Source organism: Macrobrachium rosenbergii, chromosome 53 (genome assembly GCF_040412425.1).
Source record: "Macrobrachium rosenbergii isolate ZJJX-2024 chromosome 53, ASM4041242v1, whole genome shotgun sequence".
Classification (NCBI taxonomy): domain Eukaryota; kingdom Metazoa; phylum Arthropoda; class Malacostraca; order Decapoda; family Palaemonidae; genus Macrobrachium; species Macrobrachium rosenbergii.
In genome coordinates, this window is record NC_089793.1 from 26,547,824 (window position 1) to 26,571,167 (window position 23,344).

The window sequence follows — 23,344 nt, forward strand, 5'->3', positions numbered from 1 at the left end:
ATAGCCACCGACGAGAAGAGGCGCGAGAGAAAAATGAAATGAGACTGCAAAAAATGAGCAGTGATTAGACGAGTGTAAGGATGAAGAGCGACGCAGCCACCAGCAGCTTGCTCATGTTTTTTTTATCCACGGCCGATTATCTCAGCGATTTATCATTCTTGTCAGCTCTGCTTTGTGTTGCGCCAGGCTCCCCCCACTTTTTTTTTTAATTCTTCACCGCAGAATCTGTTCAGGAAGGTCAGGGTGGTGATGTAACAGCTTGTGGATTTACGCCATTTTTCTCGAGTGGTGTTTCTCATTGGCTTTCGTCGTTTTCCTGTTGTCTTACCACCTTGAATAGCTGGGCGCGAAGGGCGATGTATAAAGAAAACTAGATCTACATTTTTCTGTTTGTATCTTTGTAGAGTTCTGGATGTCATCCTTTAATTCAAATAGTGTGTGTGTGTGTGTTTATACGGCATGAGTTGTGTCAGTGTTTTTCGTTCTTTTTAGAAGAGTTGCAACGCGTTTGAAAGCCTACCAGAAAAAAAAGAAAACTGATCTGTCGGGCACTGTTAAGGCCGTGAAGGTAAGCCACGACTGGTGTCACCGTAATTTCTCCACCTTTTCCATACCCAAGGTGCACATGATTCCTTAGTGTCCAGAAGACGGTGCTAGGAGGAGGGCGTAACGTTTTGTGGTTCCTCTTCTTCCCTGTCCACTCAATCAGTTTAACGAGAGAGTCTCGTCTCTCTATTGTTGGCTGATGGCGACTTCTGTGTTGCTGAGCAGTTGCACGAGGTTTTCAATCCCGCATTACTGATGGCGAGATAAGTGACCGGTGTTTATGTAAGTACTGAGACTGTGCTTGCCTTATTTGCCATACGATTCCCCTCATAGTGATTGATTGATTGATATATGTCTACTAAAACTGTTTCCCTCATGGCAAAAAGCTCTTATATTATTTTGCTTTAAGTAGGTTCTAATTCTGTCTTTTAAAATATATTGCTTTCGTTTTGAAATGATGAAAATTTCATAATAAAGCTGACAGCAAGTTAATTACACAAATGAACTTTAAAGCTAGTTGTTAACAGAAATAAGTGAAAATCGTTTTATGCAAGAATGGTAGTTTAAAGCGTTTCACATCATTTATCAACAACGAACTGTTTTCACGTCACAAATGAATAATAGGTGAAAATAGTAGTAATTTTTATATAACACCAATGAAAGACACAGCATGATTATTGTAGGTGTTATTGTCACGAATCAGCTTTAACATACAGTCGTAGGGAACAGTCAGAAAGCCAACTAGGCTAATGTGTGCAGAAAATCTCATAGAAGAGTAAAAAGCCTGCATAAGGCCTATGTGAAAATAGAAAACTTGCAAAGGGGTGCAGAAGTGTAGGTGAATACAGGATAAGAGATTAATGGAATATACATACTTGCATACATATATACAGTTAAAAAAAAAAACAGTCAGGGGAAGGTAGTAAAAACAGCCACTGCCACCTGGCGGGGAACACACTTCAGGCTTGATATCATCTCGTTTTTTTTTCTTTTACTATTCCACTTTCTCCTGTACTTAAACTTTTTCAAGTTAAATGTTACGGTGTATTTCACTTGAACCCGTTGCTGCACCACAAATGGAAAAAGTAGATTGTTTTGATAAGAGAACCTTTAGATTTTATAGTTTCCAATGAAAGATGTGTGACTGTACAGTTTTGTTGAATAATATGCATAGCAATACAGTCTTATTGATTAGTATGTATAACTATACAGTTTTACTGAATAATATGTATGGCTATGCAGTCTTATTGAATAATATGTATGGCTGTGCAGTCTGACTGAATAATATGTATGGCTGTGCAGTCTTATTGAATAATATGTGTGACTTTGCAGTTTTATTGAATATGTATGGCAATGCAGTCTTATTGAATAATATGTATGGCTGTGCAGTCTTATTGAATAATATGTATGGCTGTGCAGTCTTATTGAATAATATGTATGGCTGTGCAGTCTTATTGAATAATATGTATGGCTGTGCAGTCTTATTGAATAATATGTATGGCTGTGCAGTCTTATTGAATAATATGTATGGCTGTGCAGTCTTATTGAATAATATGTATGGCTGTGCAGTCTTATTGAATAATATGGCTGTGCAGTCTTATTGAATAATATATTGCTGTGCAGTCTTATTGAATAATATGTATGGCTGTGCAGTCTTATTGAATAATATGTATGGCTGTGCAGTCTTATTGAATAATATGTATGGCTGTGCAGTCTTATTGAATAATATGTATGGCTGTGCAGTCTTATTGAATAATATGTATTGCTGTGCAGTCTTATTGAATAATATGTATGGCAATGCAGTCTTATTGAATAATATGTATGGCTGTGCAGTCTTATTGAATAATATGTATGCAGTCTTATTGAATAATATGCAGTCTTATTGAATAATATGTATGGCTGTGCAGTCTTATTGAAAAGTCTTATGAATATATGGCTGTGCAGTCTTATTGAAAATATGTATGGCTGTGCAGTCTTATTGAATATGTATGGCTGTGCAGTCTTATTGAATAATATGTATTATGCAGTCTTATTGAATAATATACAGTTTATGGCTGTGCAGTCTTATTGAATAATATGTATGGCTGTGCAGTCTTATTGAATAATATGTATGGGCAGTTCATTGAATAATATGTATGGCAATGCAGTCTTATTGAATAATATGTATGGCTGCAGTCTATTAGAATAATATGTATTGCAATAATATGTATGGCAATGCAGTTTTATTGAATACAGTGGAGGGCTGTGCAGTCTTATTGAATAATATGTATGGCAATGCAGTCTTATTGAATAATATGTATGGCTGTGCAGTCTTATTGAATAATATGCCCAGTCTTATGGCAATGCTGTAGATCTTATTGAATAATATGTATGGCTGTGCAGTCTTACTGAATAATATGGATGGTAATGCAGTCTTATTGAATAAGTCTTATGTATTGCTGTGCAGTCTTATTGAATAATATGTATGGGCTGGATGGCAAGTCTTATTGAATATTATGGCTGTGCAGTCTTATTGAATAATATGTATGGCTATGCAGTTTTATTGAATTGAATAGTATGTATGTGGCTTGAGTCTTATAATAATGTATTGCTGTGCAGTTTTATTGAATAATATGGATTGCTGTGCAGTCTTATTGAATAATATGTATTGCTGCAGTCTTATTGAATAATATAGAATAATATGTATGGCTGTACAGTCTTATTGAATAATATGTATGGCTGAAGTCTTATTGAATAATATGTATGGCTGTGCAGTTTTATTGAATAATATGGATGGCTGTGCAGTCTTATTGAATAATATGTATGGCTGTGCAGTCTTATTGAATAATATGTATGGCTGTGCAGTCTTATTGAATAATATGTATGGCTGTGCAGTCTTATTGAATAATATGTATGGCTGTGCAGTCTTATTGAATAATATGTATGGCAATGCAGTCTTATTGAATAATATGTATGGCTGTGCAGTCTTATTGAATAATATGTATGGCTGTGCAGTCTTATTGAATAATATGTAGCAAGCTGTGCAGTCTTATTGAATAATATGTATGGCTATGCAGTCTTATTGAATAATATGTATGGCTGTGCAGTCTTATTGAATAATATGTATGGCTGTGCAGTCTTATTGAATAATATGTATGGCTATGCAGTTTTATTGAATAATATGGATGGCTGTGCAGTCTTATTGAATAATATGTATGGCAGTGCAGTCTTATTGAATAATATGTATGGCTGTGTTATTGAATAAATATGTATGAATAATATGGATGGCAGTCTTATTGAATAATATGTATGGCAATGCAGTCTTATTGAATAATATGTATGGCAATGCAGTCTTAGTGAATAATATGTATGGCAATGCAGTCTTATTGAATAATGTGTATGGCAATGCAGTCTTGTTGAATAATATGTATGGCAATGCAGTCTTATTGAATAATATGTATTGCAATGCAGTCTTATTGAATAATATGTATGGCAATGCAGTCTTATTGTGTTCCTTCCCTAATTGTCGGTTTGGGAAAGCGTTGGAAAGTGAATTTACGGTCGATTGACGGTGCACAGCGGAATTGTTTTTCATGCTTTCTTGTTCTCTCTATTGTAATCCTGATCTCTTCGCTCGGTTTTCCTTTTTTAGAAAATCGTAGCCCCCACCCCCCACCTCTTCTGTAGTTTTTCCTTATTTCTTATGAATATTGGCGGCTGAGACTCTGATGTTGTAACGACTCATGGATCAAATTAATCATTCGAAATTAAATTAATTGTGATTATCTTATGATAATGATAATTGTTTGGGAACTTCAATTTTTTCATATTTATATATATATAGAGAGAGAGAGAGAGAGAGAGAGTATATGTAATATATATATATATATATATATATATATATATATATATATATATATATATATATATATATGAGAGAGAGTGTATATATATATATAATATATATTGTAGAGAGAGAGAGAGAAAGAAACATTCTACGCACGAGTGTTTAATGGAATTGGTCTCGTGCCGAAGGTAATAGACTAAGATAGAGAGAACGCAGAATGTGTCACTTCTACGGGAAACGGCTCTTTAAAACCTCGCAGTAATTAACGGATGCCGTAGCGGGCAGAAAGATACGATCATTCGAGATTGACTTTATTCTTCCATGCATCGGTATGAAAACGAGGCGAAAATGCCTTCTTCGGTGTAATCGAGTTTCTGTGTACAGCCGCTACAGCGTATACGAAAGCCACCGAAAATAGCTCCGTTTTCGGTGGTCTCATATATCGCTGTATGAGCCGGCTCATGAAACTTTAACCACGGCCCGGTGGGGCTATCCTATATCGTTGCTGGTGAAGCACGATTATGGCTAACTTTAACAAATGAACTGAAACTACTGGAGGACAGAGGCTGCAATTTGGTATGTTTGATGAATGGAGTGTGGATGATCAACATACCAATTTGCAGCCTTCTAGCCTCAGTGGTTTTTAAGATCTGAGAGCGAAAAAAAAAAAAAAAAAGCGCGAACGGACAGACAAAGCCGACACAATAGTTTTCTTTTACAGGAAACTAAAAAGATGAAGATTCTTTTCAGCCGGTTTGAAGAGCTACTAAAATTCTCCTTCGTAGGTCAAATGGGAATCGTTATCTATTTGTGAACTAGTTTTGTAGATTCCCAGCATGTGCATACCCGTAGGGTTCATATTCCCATTCTTACGTACTCTGACAATTGTTTCACTGTGCAACCGCGAGGTTTTCCTCCTGTTACGCCTTTCAAACCTTCTTACTGTCATTTTCCCTTACAGCGCTGAATAACCTCATAGGTCCCAGTGTTTGGCCTTTGGCCTAAAATCTGTATTCCAATCCAGTTCCAGCATTTTACACAGTTAGCTTCAACTGCTTCTATTTATAATTAGCCATCAATCATTACTTTGTGTACCGAGTTTGTTTGTAATCTTGATCGATTTCAAACAATGGGCTTTTTTTTTTAATATTTAGCCAAATTTCTAGAAGCACAAACTTCTTAATATTTTGTTGCTGTGTATTTAATTACAAGAGGAATATGGATTGCTCGTGAATCATGTTTAATGAGTATAATTTTGTTATACATGCATATATATGCACACACATACGTATATATATGTATGTATGTATAGGCCTACATATGTATATACATATAAAAAATGGCTTAGAAATAAAGTCGAAACCGGTCAGGACCTACACCCCGCCTCTCATTTTTTAACCTTTGGTAACATGTGATAAACGAATCACGTGTGAGTGATTACAATATATATATATATATATATATATATATATATATATATATATATATATATATATAAATATATATATATATATTTGAATAATTTAATGAAAAAACCTCCATAACTTTATAAATATCCTCCAGCATATCGTTGTTTAATTCAGATCTAAACAGGAGGACTTAAGAGTAAAGAATCCTGTAGTATTTTTTGTATAATCGAAGAATAATATGATTAAAGTTGATGACCAGTTTCCTTATCACTTAACAGGCCTCTTGTGCCCTAATTGAAGTAGGAAAAGGAGCCAGGAAAAGATTCTCTTGTTTTACAGGAGGCTTATTCTTGGATCATTAAGTATCGTCTGTTATCACAGGATGCAAATAATATGTTATTAATGTTTCTTCAGTTACAAGGTCTTGTAAAGGTTAGTTGTCGTTACGTTGTTATAAATATCCGAGATCCTGTGTCTGTTATCTTAATGAACCGTGAACACAAACACTTAAAGCTGTATCATTTAGGCAGTCTCTGGAGCTTATTTATTTGTTATACCTTTTATTTTTCAACCCGAAGCCATTTCTTGCAGCCTGGGGTGGCTCCAGTTGAAAACAAAATTCTCTTCCAATTGCATATTTTACCTGCTAAATAGTGCCTGGGCCCCTTTGCAGAAAACTTCCACAACATTAATTCACTTCATACACCTTAGAAGGCTAATCACCAGTTTGTTGAACCCTGCACACACACACTGTGCCACTCACCTCTGTCTTGCACGCTTATTTGTGTGCCCTAGATATCAAGCCCCTTTCTTACCGTTCCTCTTCCACACCATTTATCCTGCCTTTCAGGATAAATTTACTTTGCACGTATTTCATTTCTAAAGTTTCAGTAATCTTTCTTTCGTTCGTATTTAAAATCATAACTTCACCTCCATGTAGGAGAATTTTTTTTTTTACTTCTATATATGCCAACTACATCCTTTCCCTTAAATTTTCATCAAACGTCCTCCAGAAATGTTTTATGACCAACACTCAATCCACACACCATCTTCCTTGCCCATATCTACAGGTTTAGTCCCTTATCAAACCTTCAGTTACATGTCGTATTTTCCCAATCCAAACCCTGCCATAAACCTTCCATTGTGTACTAAGTAAATCTATGCACATATATTAAGTCTTACAAGGGCATCTACTACCTTGAGGTTTATAGAGTGGAACACCTATTCCTCTCATCGAGTCCTCAAATTCATGTATGTATTTATGTATGTATGTTTATAAGTATGTAAATATCAATTACCCTGTAACCCATGTCATCTGAAGGACGTCTTGTCAGTCATTCCAGGTTTTTTTTCTCCTGAAAATTCCTGTCAAAGTTCTTTTGCAGTGTGACACTGATATGCCAAGGGCGATACCTTAATTCTAATGTTTATCTTCCGAGACCATTCAGTCAGTACCCGGTGACGCTCTTCCCCTGATCCGAAATGATGCATAATTTACCTTTACAAAGAGGTTCCCCGTCAGTTTTCCTTACGGACTAATGCAAGCGAGAGACCTGTATTTATAACTCGACACATAAGTCTTTTCCAGACTCGTTTCTCTTTCCCGCTGTCGTTCAACTGTTTGCCCTTGAATTTACCAGACGCAGTCTTTCTATGGAGGTTACGCAACCCTTAAGTTGTCTTTTAACAATATAGTATTATGTGTCTTTCATCGTATGGAATCTGTTCCTGCTTGTTTGGTGTCATCTTGATATCTTTTGTCTTATGGAAGCGGGTCTTTCATCTTGCAAGGGAGAGAGGCTTTTTATTCAGTCATAAGTGACGCGTAATTAGTTCGTTTTGAGTTTTTAGTTTTCGGTAAAAGAAAACTATTGTGCCGGCTTTTCTGTCCGTCCGCACTTTTTCTGTCCGCCTTCAGATCTTAAAAACTACTGAGGCTGGAGGGCTGCAAATTGCTATGTTGATCATCCACCCTCCAATCATCAAACACACCGAATTGCAGCCCTCTAGCCTGAGTAGTTTTTATTTTATTTAAAGTTAAATTTAGCCATAGTCGTGCTTCTGGCAACGATATAGGACATGCCACCACCGGATAGTGGTTAAAGGTTCATGGGCTGCTGCTCATACAGCATTATACCGAGACCAACGAAGGATAGATCTATTTTCGGTGGCCTAGATTATATGCTGTAGCGGCTATACAGAAAACTGGATTGCACCGAAGAAACTTCGGCGCATTTTTTACCTTTTTTTTTATTTTTACTCTTGCACATTACATTAAATAAGACCTTCGTTACCAAACCTACATCATGAGGCAGTCCCGGGACTGATCTTGGACAGGGGACAAATGACTTGGCACGCTTCCTGAAAAATCTCTCTCTCTCTCTCTCTCTCTCTCTCTCTCTCTCTCTCTCTCTCTCTCTCTCTCTTTATAGATTTTGGTGAGGGGTTGGCGCCTGCATTTTGCCCACTTGTTATTGCAACTGATAATTTCAGACTCTAATCTTATCATTAATCACTATTTCATTCGTCCTGTAGTTAGATAGTGCTCAGGAGAGGGTGGAAAGTAAGATGGAAGACAGAGAATATGAATTGTACTTCCGTCCACATTCTCTTTCTTCCATCTTACTTTCCACCCTCTCATCACAATTGTTTCATAGTTTCATAGTGCAACTGCGAGGTTTTCCTCCTGTTATACCTTTAACACCTATTTACTCTCAATATCCCTTTCAGCGCTGAATGACATAGGTCCCAGCGCATGGCCTTTGGCCTAAATTGTATATTCCATTCCATTCCTAAATTTTATAAATATTTCCATTTTAAACTCATGCTAACACTAAACTCACATTTTATGAAACATCTTGGATCGAAATCTCTCCGTTCAGATAACGCCTTGTCTTATTACCCTGATATTTTACTTCTCATTGCAGATTTTTTTTTTTCCAGGTTTTTATCAAATTGCCCCATCTGTTTGTTATATCCTTTTCATCCTCGAGTTTCTTTTCTTTCACCTAATGTGGATGATTTGAAAATTTGATTTAATCTCATTATTCTTTATACCACTAAATAAATCTTTTGGGAATCATTTTATGGTCGTCAAATTGGTATTGGTTCAACCCTCCAATGTTACTTCCCTTCACCTCCCTCCCCTTCACTCTACCCACTATTTATTCTGCCCAGATATCAACAAATCAGTTCGACACTCCTCCACATCTTTTCTGCAGTGTCTATTAATTTCTTGTAACTTCAGTCTCATAGCTTCGTGCTTATATTCCTTTTAAGGGCTTTATCTCTTGTAGATTTTTTTTCCTCTCAATTTTAATTAGTGTATCTAATTTGGGGTGCCGTAGCTTGGCCAGAATACGCTTTTTTTTTTTTTTGTTTTTTTTTACCTAGTTTTCAGTTCTCTTTCTCGGAAATGCAGTTAATTTTTTTCGCATCTGTGGCCATGTTTGGCGTCCGGGTTACTTGGAAACTTGTCGTGGTTAGATAACACAGTTTAAAATGCCAAGCCAGCTTCTAAGAATCAGGTGTTTAGTGCGTACATGTGTATATATATATGTGTGTGCGCGTGTGCGTGTATACATATGTATGTATATGTATATATATATATATATATATATATATATATATATATATATATATATATATATATGTGTGTGTATGTGTGTGTGTGTAGATAGACAGATAGACAGACTTCTCTAAGGTTAACTGTGTTACCCCCACAAAACTGTATTTACACTGAAAGTGAGATAATGAAGTGGAAAGATAAGATTTGAATAATTGCCTGAACAGGAACGAGTTGGTGCTCATCTTAGTATGGAACCTTATGACATTTATCTCCATTTTCCTTGTTGACGATACAGGTTTTACAGGACCTGGCCGGACCGTCTAAAAAAGGCGAAGGTCAGCCGAGAGAGAGAGAGAGAGAGAGAGAGAGAGAGAGAGAGAGAGAGAGAGAGAGAGAGAAGGTTGAATATTAAATTATTTCTTTGGTAACTGGGCGTTACGTAACGCCTCGTTTGTTTGTTTGTTAGTGTTTGTTTCAAGGTGATTTTTCTATTGAAGTATTCTGTAGCAACTGTAATGGGTCTGGCATTTTTTTTCCAGTTATTTTTGTCTCTTCCTTCTTACGTTTTTCTGTTGTTTGGAAACTTGATTACTTTTATTCATTTTGGTTTTCTATGCTAAAAACTTAGAGAAGTGTCACGTCTGTGAACGAACGGTTGCAGGCATAAAAAACACACACACACACAAACACACGTAAACATCTGATTAATACTGGATCTCTGTTAAGAAAAAGAAAATTTCTGTAGTCTCTCTCTCTCTCTCTCTCTCTCTCTCTCTCTCTCTCTATCTGTTTTAAGGATCATGGCTTAAAATTTAAGTTTAGTGTGTACATACCACGTGTCCTCTATATCCTATAAATGACCTATCATCAGTTCTGTCATAAGCTTTTTGTGGGTCCATGTATTCTGCATACACCTTTTCTCCTTAAGCTTCTCATATAACTGTTTCATTTATATGAGAACACATAGTCCAAACATCCTCCGCCTTGTCCAAACCCACACCGTTCTTCCTTATCAATTCCTCTGCCAACTGTATTACTTTCTAAATTACAACCCTGCTGTACAGCTTCCCTGGCGCACTATTAATGCAATGTCCTTATTTTTCTTACAGTTCTCTAGCTCATAATATTAACTTTATACATTGGGACGTTAGTCCTTTGATCCTTCCTTTATTCCCTTTCTTTCAATTAGACGTAGCTTTGATGGTTTAACCAGCCATTCAGTTAAAGCATCAGCAAAATGATACAGCATCGTAATTGTAGTGCCATTAAGTCTCCAGCCCCTTATTTGCTATCCTTTCATCCTTTCATCTTCAAGGGTCTCGTTCTTGCATCATTCAACCCTGTCCTTCTTCGTATATATACACATTCATTTGTTTATTAAGATTGGAAAAGCAACACCATCATATAGGGAAACTGCCTATATAGATGTGAGGACGCACCGACAATGAACATCCCCGAAGAAGCCCTAAAAGCCCTTCTCGAAACATGCACTAAGAAGGCCCCACTTACCACCCACAGAGGACATCTTTACTGCCAGATTGACGGCGCGGCAATGAGATGCCCTTTGGGGGTCCTATTTGCCAATTTCTGCATGAGTGTCGTAGAGGAAGGGGTCTTCAGTAAGATCCCTTGCACTCTTCAATACTACAGGTATATAGGTGACACCTTTGTGAGAGTGGACAGCGAATAAGACCTAGAATAAGACATTAAGGACAGCCTTTGAAGAATGTTCCGTCCTCCGTTTCACGTGCGAACGTAGTGTTGACGGTGCCCTCCCCTTCCAGGACGGTCGGGTGCAGCAGACCCCGACGGTTATACCACCACGGTCTACAAAAGCCTACGAACCCGGGTCTGTGCCCTAATGGGTTCAGTGAGTGCTCAGACAGGTATAAAAAGTCCGTGGTGGATGCTTCGTCCGTCGCGCCCTCGCACACTGCTCCACGTGGAAAGAAACTACCGAAGAGGTTGAAAATCAACGCAGGTAATCATAAACAACAATTTCTCTAATCGCATGGTAGAACAACAAACCCAAGTCTTGATAAATAAAACTGGCACCGGGAAAGCAAGACGGACACCGATAACAACCAAAGTGAGTCCATAAAACTATATTACAGGAACTACATGCACCAAAACTATTTAGATGATGACAAGGCCCTTAGAAAAATAATAAATGAAAATGTGACCCCTACTGTGGAAGGTTATAAGATTCATTTAATTTAATAATTTATTATAAAAATATGAAAGCGAGCCAGTTATTGCTTAAAAACAACAGGGCGCCCCCAGAAGCGTCTTTAAAGATTAGTGTCACCTACGAATTTACATGCTCGGTGGACGGATGCCACCACTCATATATCGGGATGACCACTACCAAACTCTCCAAGCGCCTCTCCTGTCACCTCCAAGAAGGGGCTGTCTTTAATCATTACGCACAGAAACGAAAGAGAAGAACTTGTAAAGAGCATCAACACGGTGAAAGAAACCGAATTTCTCCCTACCATCAGAAGGAGACATTTATGAAACCAGCCTGCGCCAGACACGACGAGAGAGAGAGAGAGAGAGAGAGAGAGAGAGAGAGAGGGCATATCACCTGGACGACCTACAGTATAATCCCGGCCACACCAGTATGGGGTACCCGGGCCAACACCCATCCCCAACCACCAGCACCGATTAGGCCTAGATCTCAACGCCTCTGGGACCGATTTCGTCACCAACCCGTGACCAAACAAAATGCAGCTTAATAACCGACATGCCCAGGGCAGGACTACGGATCGTGTAAACAAGGAGACTATTGTTGTCTACAAAAAAAAAAAAAATAAATAAAAAAAAAAAATAAACGTATAGGCGTTGTGTTGTGTTACTATTATTTCATGTAACTCTTTTGTTCGGAAAAGGTTATGTCTATGCTGTTGTTTATATCACAGTTACAGCAATATGGAGACGAATATTACAGTAATCCCAGATAAAACAAGTAAAAAATGCGCCGAAGTTTCTTCAGCGCAATCGAGTTTTCTGTACAGCCGCTACAGCGTATAATCAAGGCCACCGAAAATAGATTTATCTTTCGGTGGTTTGGTATAATGCTGTATGAGCCGCGGCTCATGAAACTTTAACCACGGCCCGGTGGTGGCATATCCTATATCGTTGCCAGAAGCACGATTATGGCTGAATTTAACATTAAATAAAATCAAAACTACTGAGGCTAGAGGGCTACAGTTTGGAAAGTTTTGATGATTGGAGAGGTGGATGATCTACATACCAGTTTGCAGCCCTCTATCCTCAGTAGTTTGTATGATCTGAAGGCGGACAGAAAATGTGCGGACAGAATAAAGTGCGGACGGACAGACAGAGCCGGAACAATAGTTTTTTTTTTTTTTTTACAGAAAACTAAATAAGAAAATAAATATGTAATGTATATGTATATATATATATACATTATGTATATATATTATATAGATTATATATTATATATATATATATATATATATATATATATATATATATATATATATATATATATATATATATATATATATATATATAGAGAGATACACACACATGTAGAGAGAGATATATATAGAGATATAGATATATACACACACACATATATGCATATATATATATATATATATATGTATGTATTCATTATATATTCATAATTCATTATATATTCACAACTTATGCAGGAAATATGAACTAAAAGTAAAAGCATGGGAATAACCACCAGTTTTTGTTGTTGTTGTTGTTGTTGTTGTCGTCGTCTTGCTGTTGATTATCTAGTGAGTGTTGCCCATTGAAGGCGATATTTGGGAAACCCTTTTTTTTTCCACGTCTCCGAATGTTAAGATCTTATTTGTCAGTTCTAAGAACTGGCTTATTCCCGTTTTCTTCTGTCCGGCTGCACTTTTTCTGTCCGCACTTTTTGCTGTCCGCCCTCAGATCTTAAAAACTACTGAGTCTAGCGCTAGAAGGCTGCAAATTGGTATGTTGATTATCTACCTTCCAGTCATCAAACATACCAAATTGCAGCCCTATAGCCTCAGTAGTTTTTATTTCATTTAAGGTTAAAGTTAACCTTAATCGTGCTTCTGGCAACGATATTGGATAGACCACCACCGGGCCGTGGTTAAAGTTTCATGGGCCGCGGCTCATACAGCATTATACCGAGACCACCGAAAGATAGATCTGTTTTCGGTGGCCTTGATTTTACGCTGTAGCGGCTGTACAGAAAACTCGATTGAGCCGAAGAAACTTCGGCGCATTATTTTCTTGTTTTTTTTTTTTTTTTATGTATATGCACTGTTGATAGCAGCTATACGAGTTTTTTTTTTATTAGAACGTGGGACCTTGCGCACTGTGTTGTTTGATAAGGCTGTGATGTTGCTGTTGCATATCGTGTTTTTTATACGTATGAGGTACCCCAAGGCGTTTACTTTTAACATTTTAGATAAGCTGATTATTCACTGTAATCTTGAGATGGCTCCGAAATTCTCATTCAGTTTATCAAATATTATTATTATTATTATTATTATTATTATTATTATTATTATTATTATTATTATTAGAGAAGTAGACCCTCTCTTAAACATTTCCTGTTAAAAAGGATGGCTGCATCATTCGAGTTAGTTTTATATTGAGTCCTCTCAATTTTTCTTTTAGGAGAAAAGAATTATCGGTAAATGGAGACGACTAATTTAAAATTAACTCGAGTGATACAGCCATCTTTTTAACAGGACATATTATTATTATAATATTAATTTTTTTTTGGGGGGGGAGGTCTATCACAGTCATCCTATTCGACTGGGTGGTTTTTACAGTTTGGGGTTCCCGGGTTGCATCCTTCCTCCTTAGGAATCCATCACTTTTCTCACTATGTGCTCTGTTTCAAGTAGCACACTGCATGAGTCCTGGAGCTACTGCTGGCATCTAGTTTTTCCAGATTTCTTCTCAGGGATCTTGGGATCGTGCCTAGTGTTCCTATGATTAATGGGTACAATTTCCACTGGCATATCCCATATCTATCTTATTTCGATTTTCAGGTCTTGATACTTATCAATTTTTTCTTTTTCTTTCTCATCTACTCTGGTGTCCCCTTTCTTTCTCATCTACTCTGGTGTCCCACGGTATTGCGACACCAATGAGTCATACTTTCTTCTTTATTTTGTCAATCAGCGTCACGTCTGGTCTATTGCCACGCATCACCCTATCTGTTCTGATACCATAGTCCCAGAGGATCTTTGCCTGACCGTTTTCTATCACTCCCTCTTGTTGGTGTTCGTACCACTTATTGCTGCAAGCTAGCTGGTGTTTCTTGCAGAGGCTCCAGCGGGGGCTTTTGCTACTGAATCATGCCTCTTTTTGTACTGGTTTTGTGCAAGCGCCGGACACACGCTTGCTATGTGGTTTATGGTCTCGTCTTTCATATTGCACTTCCTGCATATGGATGAGATGTTATTTCCATCTATTGTCCTTTGAACGTATCTGGTTCTTAGGGCCTGATCTTGTGCCGCTGTTAGCATTCCTTCTGTTTCCTTGCGTTTGTTGCGCCATTCCTCTGTTATGATTTTCATTCTCCTGTCCCCGTATATTTCTGGGTCTTCGTCTACTTTTATCAGTCCTTCTTCCCATACACTCCTTAGCCACGCGTTTTCACTGGTGTTCAGATATTGCCCCAGTGCCCTGCTCTCGATGTTAACGCAGTCCTCAATGCTTAGTAGCCCTCTCCCCCCTTCCTTTCGTTTTATGTATGGTCTGTCTGTATTTGCTCTTGGGTATGGTGCTTTGTGTATCGTCATATGTTTCCTATGCTGCGGAGTTCAGCCTTCGTCCAGTCCACTGTTCCTGCGCTGTATCTGATTACTGGTACTGCCCATGTTTTTATGGCTTATTATTATTATTATTATGTATGGGGAACAGCTTAAAAAGGCCAGTAATTAAATTTCTGGCGTATCTCTTCGTACTAGAATGCACTTTTTACGCTTATGTAAAAAAGAAGAGAACTATAGAACTATTATGATGAAACCAAACAAAATATACAAAGAAATAAATATACAAATACTCAAGGTCTGTGATAAAAAAAAACATGTATAGGTTGACCTTTAGAGAGTTGGAGGAAAGCCCTACATGAGACTGTAAAATGTGTTATATAAGCTTCTATTTTTTTTCTTCCTGGAACTAGTAGTAGTAATGGGAACCAGTAGTACGTGAACGGCATATCCTCTCTCTTGCCTACAGGCGCAGACATAACTATAGTTAGTGAATATAATAGTAAAATTAACCCTGCTTCGCCACGGTTATTTGAAGGGGGAGGGAGTGGTGGTGGAGGGATTATTTGAAGGGGGAGGGGTGGTGGTGGTGGAGGGATTATTTGAAGGGGAAGGGTGGTGGTGCAAGGATTAACCGAAGTTTTTTGTGTGTGTAGAAATTCACTTTGTAATGACCCAAGCCCAAAGCTGACCTAAGCAGTAGAAACGAATTCTTGAAAACGCAAAGGGATAAACTTGAGAGGGGGAGAAAGACTAGTTATAATAGGTGTACGAGAATTAGTATTGAGAGAGAGAGAGAGAGAGAGAGAGAGAGAGAGAGAGAGAGAGAGAGAGAGAGAGAGATTGTGCAATCAAAGCAAAGCCAAACCTTTTGTAGGATGTATGTACAATAGGTTGGAACATCTTGGGTCACAGTTCAAATCAGTTCCTCGTTGGACGGGTCGGTATAGTTCTTGGCTAGCTCTGCTGGGCCTGCGTTCGAGTCTCCGGTCGGCCAATGAAGAATTAGAGGAATTTATTTCTGGTGATAGAAATTAATTTCTCGGTATAATGTGGTTATGTGGTTCAGATTCCACAATAAGCTGTAGGTCCCGTTGCTAGGTAACCAATTGGTTCTTAGCCACGTAAAATAAGTCTAATCCTTCGGGCCGGCCCTAGGAGAGCTGTTAATCAGCTCAGTGGTCTGGTTAAATTAAGGTTTACTTAACAGTTCAAATCAGATATTGCAACGTGAAGACGTAATACTTAGACGAAAGCAAAAAGGCAATACAGATATATTGTTATGAGTAATGTTAAAATTAGAGAAACTTATAATGTCCTACTGTATATATATATATATATATATATATATATATATATATATATATATATATATATATATATATATATATATATATATATATATATTATAATTTATATATATAATTTATATATATATATATATATAATTTATTATAAAACTATATTCATATAACAATATATTTTGCCACGGATATATAATTATATTATTGCTCAAATATATATGAATTTCAGAATGATCTCAGAAGCTGTAAAACTTTTTTTTTTGCCATATAATTATATTTTGCTCAAAATTATGAATCCATAAAGCTTAATTTTTTTTTATTTAATACTGTGTTCTTCCGAGTGTATGATTCGATTTAACTTAAAAAACATGACCACAATCGACAAAATTAAGATTACATTTCGTTTAAAATATAATTTTTTTTTTATCGAAAGTCTTATCCCACTTCGCTCAAACATATGATTTCGTTTTGTTCGAAATGTTAAATGCCATTCGATGGCACCTGTTATTATATATCACTCCAAAACATAATTACATACAACTTGTAATTGTAACAAATTTCTATAGTTTTCGTTCACAGCTCTTGTGTTTCTTTTGAAGAGGAAAAATGTAGTTTCAGTTTTATGACGCTGTTGCCATCTTATGTAAGAAGAATGTTTATTTCATGCTCGCAAGAAAAGTGTTGAGTGAAAACTTTGAATACTTGAACGAAGTCAGTTGGCAATTAGTTTGTATTTTGTTGTTGTTGTAGAAAAAATATTCTGTTGCTTTAAATATGCTTTAAATGTTTGTGTTTCACATTAGGAAAATTGTGTTGTTAGGAATGGCTGTTGTTGTTGCTGTTGAAAAAAAAGCATTCACTTTAAATTTCCTTTAAATAGTTGCATATGAATGAGGAAAATGGCATTGTTATGGATGGCTGTTTTATTTTTCGAAATAAAATTTTTGCCTATTTAGTAGGTTAATAATTATATTAATTTAATCAATTACAACTGCAAATATTTACTCACTGGTTGAGTGTCATTGGTTATATATAAAAAATTGTTTATTCAATGGCATTAATTACGTGGATATTGTTTTATTGTACTAGGGGTTCTTTTGTTCTTTTAACAATATTCCACAAACACTGACTACAAAATGAACAATGCTGGAACTTTTTTTTCTAAACACTCTCAATGAGAAGACTGCCGTAAGGTGTATATATACATATTCATACAATATATATATATATATATATATATATATATATATATATATATATATATATATATATGTGTGTGTGTGTGTGTGTGTGTGTTTTTTATATGTATGTATGTAATGTGTATATATCTATATATATGTAATGTATATACATTATATATATGTATAAATTGACTCATATCGACATTATCATGGAAATTGTGTTATGTATATACAAGTCTAAAAGAAGTAACCTTTATAATATATAACTGCTTTTATATGTATACTGTATATATATTCGATATAGTCAGAAATATTTCTGTTCCATGATATGATTTCTATCTTATTCACTAGAAGGGATAATATAAATATTGGGTCATATCGGGAAGTTGGGATATATTATATATATATATGCTCTCATTCCGACTTCTTTTAGACTTGTATTGGGTAACGCCCTTTTCCACCTGAGAGGGTTCGACAAAGAAATTTATTTCTGTTCCACACGTGATTGTGTGTTGATGATTTCTATCTTATTCACTCAGAAGGGATAATTCGAATGAAATGTTGTCAATTGGGTCAGTGCTGAGTCGGGAAGTTGGGGAAAACTCGCTGGTATGCAAGCAGTTTCCAGGTATCGTCCTTTCCGACTTCTTTTAGACAGAGTAACGGACCTGATAAGGGTTCGATCCCGACGTGAGTCAGAAATTTATTTCTGTTCCACACGTGATTGCATGATTTCACATTATATATATTGTGTTGTATTTATATTTATATATATCCTTCTGTATTTTGTATATTATTTATATATATATATATATATATATATATATATATATATATATATATATATATTCAATTAAAGACAAAATCCACGTTCCATATTTTCCACTTATCGTCCTTTGCTTAGCAGAGTAAAGATTCAGTTATGCATACATACACACACACACACATATTTTTCACACACACACACACACACACACACACACACACACACACACACACACACACATATATATATATATATATATATATATATATATATATATATATATATATATATATATATATATATAAGGCGTTGTGTGTGTAAAGAGGAAAACTTGACGTGGTAGTGAGCACAAGAAGAAACCAGTCCAAAATTAAACACCAAACGCTTGTAATGATAAAAATTATATCCGCGATAAAGAAGTAACGATGGCTCCTCGGTCGTCCGCCAGTTAAGGTACACGATAGAGAGAACTTTATCTCCCCAATAGAACTACTCAAGGCTTTCTTGAAAAAAGAAGACTAACCAAATATAGATTTCAGAATGTAGTATTTAATCGTACGTTTAGTCGTTTTATGCCCTGATCAGATTTGACCAGTAACTAAGAGAAAATGTTTATGCTTGTTTATTATCTAATCCACATGTTGTTTGACCAATGAATAGGACCAGTAAACAATATAAAACAATGTTAAGTTGAATTAGATCGATCTGATAGCTAGAGAGAGAGAGAGAGAGAGAGAGAGAGAGAGAGAGAGAGAGAGAGAGAGAGAGAGAGATTTTAGTCATGAATGTTGTTATATGTAGACCTTAAACGGATTTTGTTACCAGTTGAGTGTGAAGGACGCTGTTATTGTCCATCTCTTGTTGTTTGGACTTCGTCCAGAGGTCCACATCAGACCTCTTGCGCCTTTGAATGCCTTACCGCTCTTAGGGGCATCTTTTGGGCACGGCTCTGACAGAAAACCAGTCTAAGATAAACCAAGGCCTAGAGAATTCTCTTGACGTTGATATAAACCAACCACCAACTTCTGTCGTCGATTGCTATTTTGTAGTATTTTCTACTTAACGAGTTTTCATAGTCTCATTTATGTTAGCGAGTTTTCATAGTCTTATTTATGTTTAATCCTCTTTTTCATGAAAACGAATCTTGTGGAGTCATAGGGATCCATGTGAGGCCGTCTAGTTGTGTCATTTTCTGGAACAGTCTCCCAGAGGATGTCGTGCAATTGGAATTTCAAAAGTTCAAGTGAAGATGCAGTGCATTACTACCGAAATACGATTCTCCTTGCTTTTTAATAAATTTTTAACGAATTATTAATTTTTTTGCTTTTTTAATGAGATCTCTCCTTTCTATATTTCAATTTACCTTTTGTGACTTCTTCCTAATGAAGAACATATTCTTTGGAAGCTTGAATTTCAAGTCAATGGTCCCTTTTGTGGGCTTGTTCCATATGCATAGGGTTAATCTTCTGAATAATAATAGTAATAATGGAAATGACAGTACGTGATTGGTTTTATTTTTTTATTAGATATATTTGGGTTTTGGATAGTTTCATTGTCTTTCCTGTAATATTTCTGCAATAAAACTTGAGCCAAAAACAGAGTAACGTTTTTGCTTTTAATGCCTGGCTGTTAAATCTCTTCAAGTTAAGGGAACCAGTCTATGTAATTACTCCCCTAATGGCCGCAGCTCCTTATTAGACGAGTTTTTGCGTTCGCTAGAACGCTTACATCTGGTCAAAACTGTTTTGTTAAATCATAGTTTCTTCGCTTATATAACTAATTAGTGGACTCCCGCTGCCACTTCCTCAAATCCCGCTTTCGTTGGATGTATGATAATTGATTACTACAATCTGTTTACGCCCTGCAAGGCGTGGAGCTGGTGGGGGCGGGGGATAGTGCCGTCGCTCACTTCAAGCGGTACACCGTAAGGCATTAGCGTCATGTTCTTGCAGCGTCCCCGCCCCTAGCTGCATCCTCTTTTACTCCTTTTACTGTACCTGGGTTCATATTCTCAGTCTTCCATCTGACTTTCCACCCTCTCCTAACAGTTGTTTCGTAGTGCAACTGCTTTGAGGTTTTCCTCCGGTTACACCTTTCAGACCTTCTTACTGCCAGTTTCCCTTTCAGCATTAAATGACCTCATAGGTCCCAGCGCTTGGCCTTTGGACTAAATTCTATGTTCCAGTCTGTTCATGTATCGCCGAATACGGCAGAATGTGGAAGATGGAGGGTAGATTTGTTATAAACGTTTCGTTAATTCTCTAGATTAACGTTACATTATTACGTTTAATTGATGAGGCTTCAATTTCTGAGAAAAGATTAACTCGTAAAAAGGTTTATAAAGGTTTTACCTCCATCTGCTCGAAGAAGGGACGAGGTTTTCATGACAGTACCAAAGAAAAATTGATATTGACGACAGTATGGATGAATTTATATCGTATTTCTGATAAGTCCAGAGATATGCAGGTGAAATTTCAAATAGACATCATTATAGAAACGAGTGACTTGGAAACTCACAGAATTCCATATTTTCCATATTTTACGGGCAATTTCTCAGGTTTTAAGGAGCCATTATGCACTACGCAGTCAAATTCATAAGTTCTCTGACCGTCTGTTGCGACTATCAGCTTCTTAAGCAACAGAGTTGCAAACAAGGACTACAAACTAAGAGGGAGAAATCATTCTCTTGTTCAAATTCAAGCAGTGACGTCTTACAGAGCGCAGTAACAGTTAAACTGAGAACAGTGCCACAGATTAACTGAACTCTGTGTTGTTCAAAAGAAATATGATAACATATAATTAAAGGATGATAATCAACGCTTTCTGAGGTAGATGAAACTAGTATCATACTAAACTGAAGATGTTAGTAAGTGCGTATCGACGGCTATGGAAACTGACCTCACCTTGGTTGCCTAAAATCATATTCCAATACTTCATGTTAATGCCACATTTGAATAATTGGTCACATCTGTGATCGAACGTCCCTAGTGTATGGGCCTAAACGGTTTTTTAGTTTCCCGTATAATGCCAAGTTAATAATCCCGCCGCAGACAGAGCACCGACTCTGTTCCACCTCGGTTCTAGAGGTGCCGCTTGTGAAGATTTCCGTGTGGGCGAGACTGCCCCCTCCGCGCGATTGCTTATGGAACTCGGTAAATCACTGCAACGTGATCAGAGTGAGTACCCACGTTTTTGTAAGCCTTTCAAAGCCTTTAATATGCGCGAGTGAGGTGGAACTGATGAATATTTCAGCCTCTGTTGTGCTGGGTACACGTGGCGTCCACGGCTGATGCTGGCGGAATACATCTGATCATTTAGTGGCTGTCTCCAAGGTCGCGTTGGTCGATGACATTAGTTCCTCTGACGTCATAGTTAAACCCCTGGGCATGGTCGAGGAGAACGGAAATTGGGAGGTTTAATTAAGATATAAAATGAGATGTCTTTTCCGTAGGGTGTATAATTAAGATATAAAATGAGATATCTTTTCCGTAGGGTGTAATGCCGATAGTGTACCTCATGCGGTGCACTGTAGGCACTACTTAAGGTCCTTTGCAGCGTCCCTTCGGCCCGTAGCTGCAACCCCTTTCATTCCTTTTACTCTACTTCTGTTCATATTCTGTTTCTTCCATCTTTCCACCCTCTCCCAACAATTCTTTCATAGTGCAACTGCGAAGTTTTCCTCCTGTTACACCTTTCGAACCTTTCGACGATCAATTTCCGTTTCAGCGCTGAATGACCTCATAGGTCCCAGCTCTTGGCCTTGTGCCAAAATTCTACATTCCATTTCATTCCATTCCACAAAATTCGATATCTTGGCCTTGATTATGGAAGGCCAGCTCCTAATCCAGAATAGAGGAGGAGATTTAAAAATATGGTCAAGTTGTGTACTGTTAATGTATCTCACTAAAGCAAACGTTTTCGGTACTTTCAGTTGACTTTTTAAGAATTTGGTGTAAGATGTATTGGGATGCTATGGCCCGGGGGAGGAGGGGAAGGGGGCCAGGGGGAAGGGGAGATGTTATCTAACCTGAGTCACCGACCCTGGGACGGATAAGGAATCAGGCAGTGAATTATGTGTTCTGGAGACCATGGAGATTCTCTCTCTCTCTCTCTCTCTCTCTCTCTCTTCTCTCTCTCTCTCTCTCTCTCTCTCTCTCAGAGGGCATTTCCATTTGTATGCTTATGTTAAAATGGCAGTTACTTCTTTATAGGAGAAAACTATTTGAACGTAAGAATTAATGTAGAAAAATGTGTCTGGAATTGCACTGACTAAAAAGATTTTATAAATATCAAGAAAGGAGTGAAGTACTGTATTAGTGTAAATCTGAAAATAAGTCATCAAAATAAGACATCAACAAGTATAAATTGTTATTTGATCACTAATGCACAGTGCCTTAACCCATTCATGTTTTTATATAGAGAATACAGAATTAGGTCTCTCTCTCTCTCTCTCTCTCTCTCTCTCTCTCTCTCCTACTCTCTCTCAGATACCTGTACAAATCAGCTACATAAATTTTTCCACCGTCTATAATACCATTAATACCTTCATCTTTAGGCTGCCATTGATAATCACCACCGTACTCATGGGAGGTTTATACAGTAACCCAAGATTCTTACAAAGTTTCAAATGATTTTACCATTCCTTGCAGATTGTGCTCACTGTCACCAACTAACAGTGTATCATCAGCAATCATCAGCCACTCACATACACTGCTGGCAACCCATTCATTTTCTTACAGCTTTGGACAAACTCCTTCTGCCCTGCATAGGATACTCTTATCAGATGAAACTGCGGTTTATATCCTTGGGTACTGGAGCGCTCGTGCTGTTTTATAAAGCTCATTGGTATTTTTCATTTTAACTTTATTTCTCTTTAAAGTTGTTACTGTAACATTGCCATTTTAAGCTCACTGTAGCGTTTTAATTTGGAATTATTACAATTATTACATTTCTCATGCCTCAATCATCTTACTGTCATTTCT

General features: G+C 37.0%; 1 protein-coding gene across 7 annotated transcripts in view; it reads left to right on the forward strand.

The window, feature by feature from the left end:
- Window positions 1–23,344, forward strand: part of LOC136834372 (basic helix-loop-helix ARNT-like protein 1) — a 509,755-nt gene that overhangs the window by 94,406 nt on the left and 392,005 nt on the right. For 2 of the 7 annotated variants that reach the window (XM_067096918.1, XM_067096917.1), the window contains exon 1: window positions 636–828. The exons of the other annotated variants lie outside the window; for them this stretch is intronic. The gene's annotated coding sequence lies outside the window, so the exon portion shown is untranslated. Of the gene's footprint in view, window positions 1–635; window positions 829–23,344 lie in introns of those variants that run through there. 7 annotated transcript variants of the gene reach the window in all.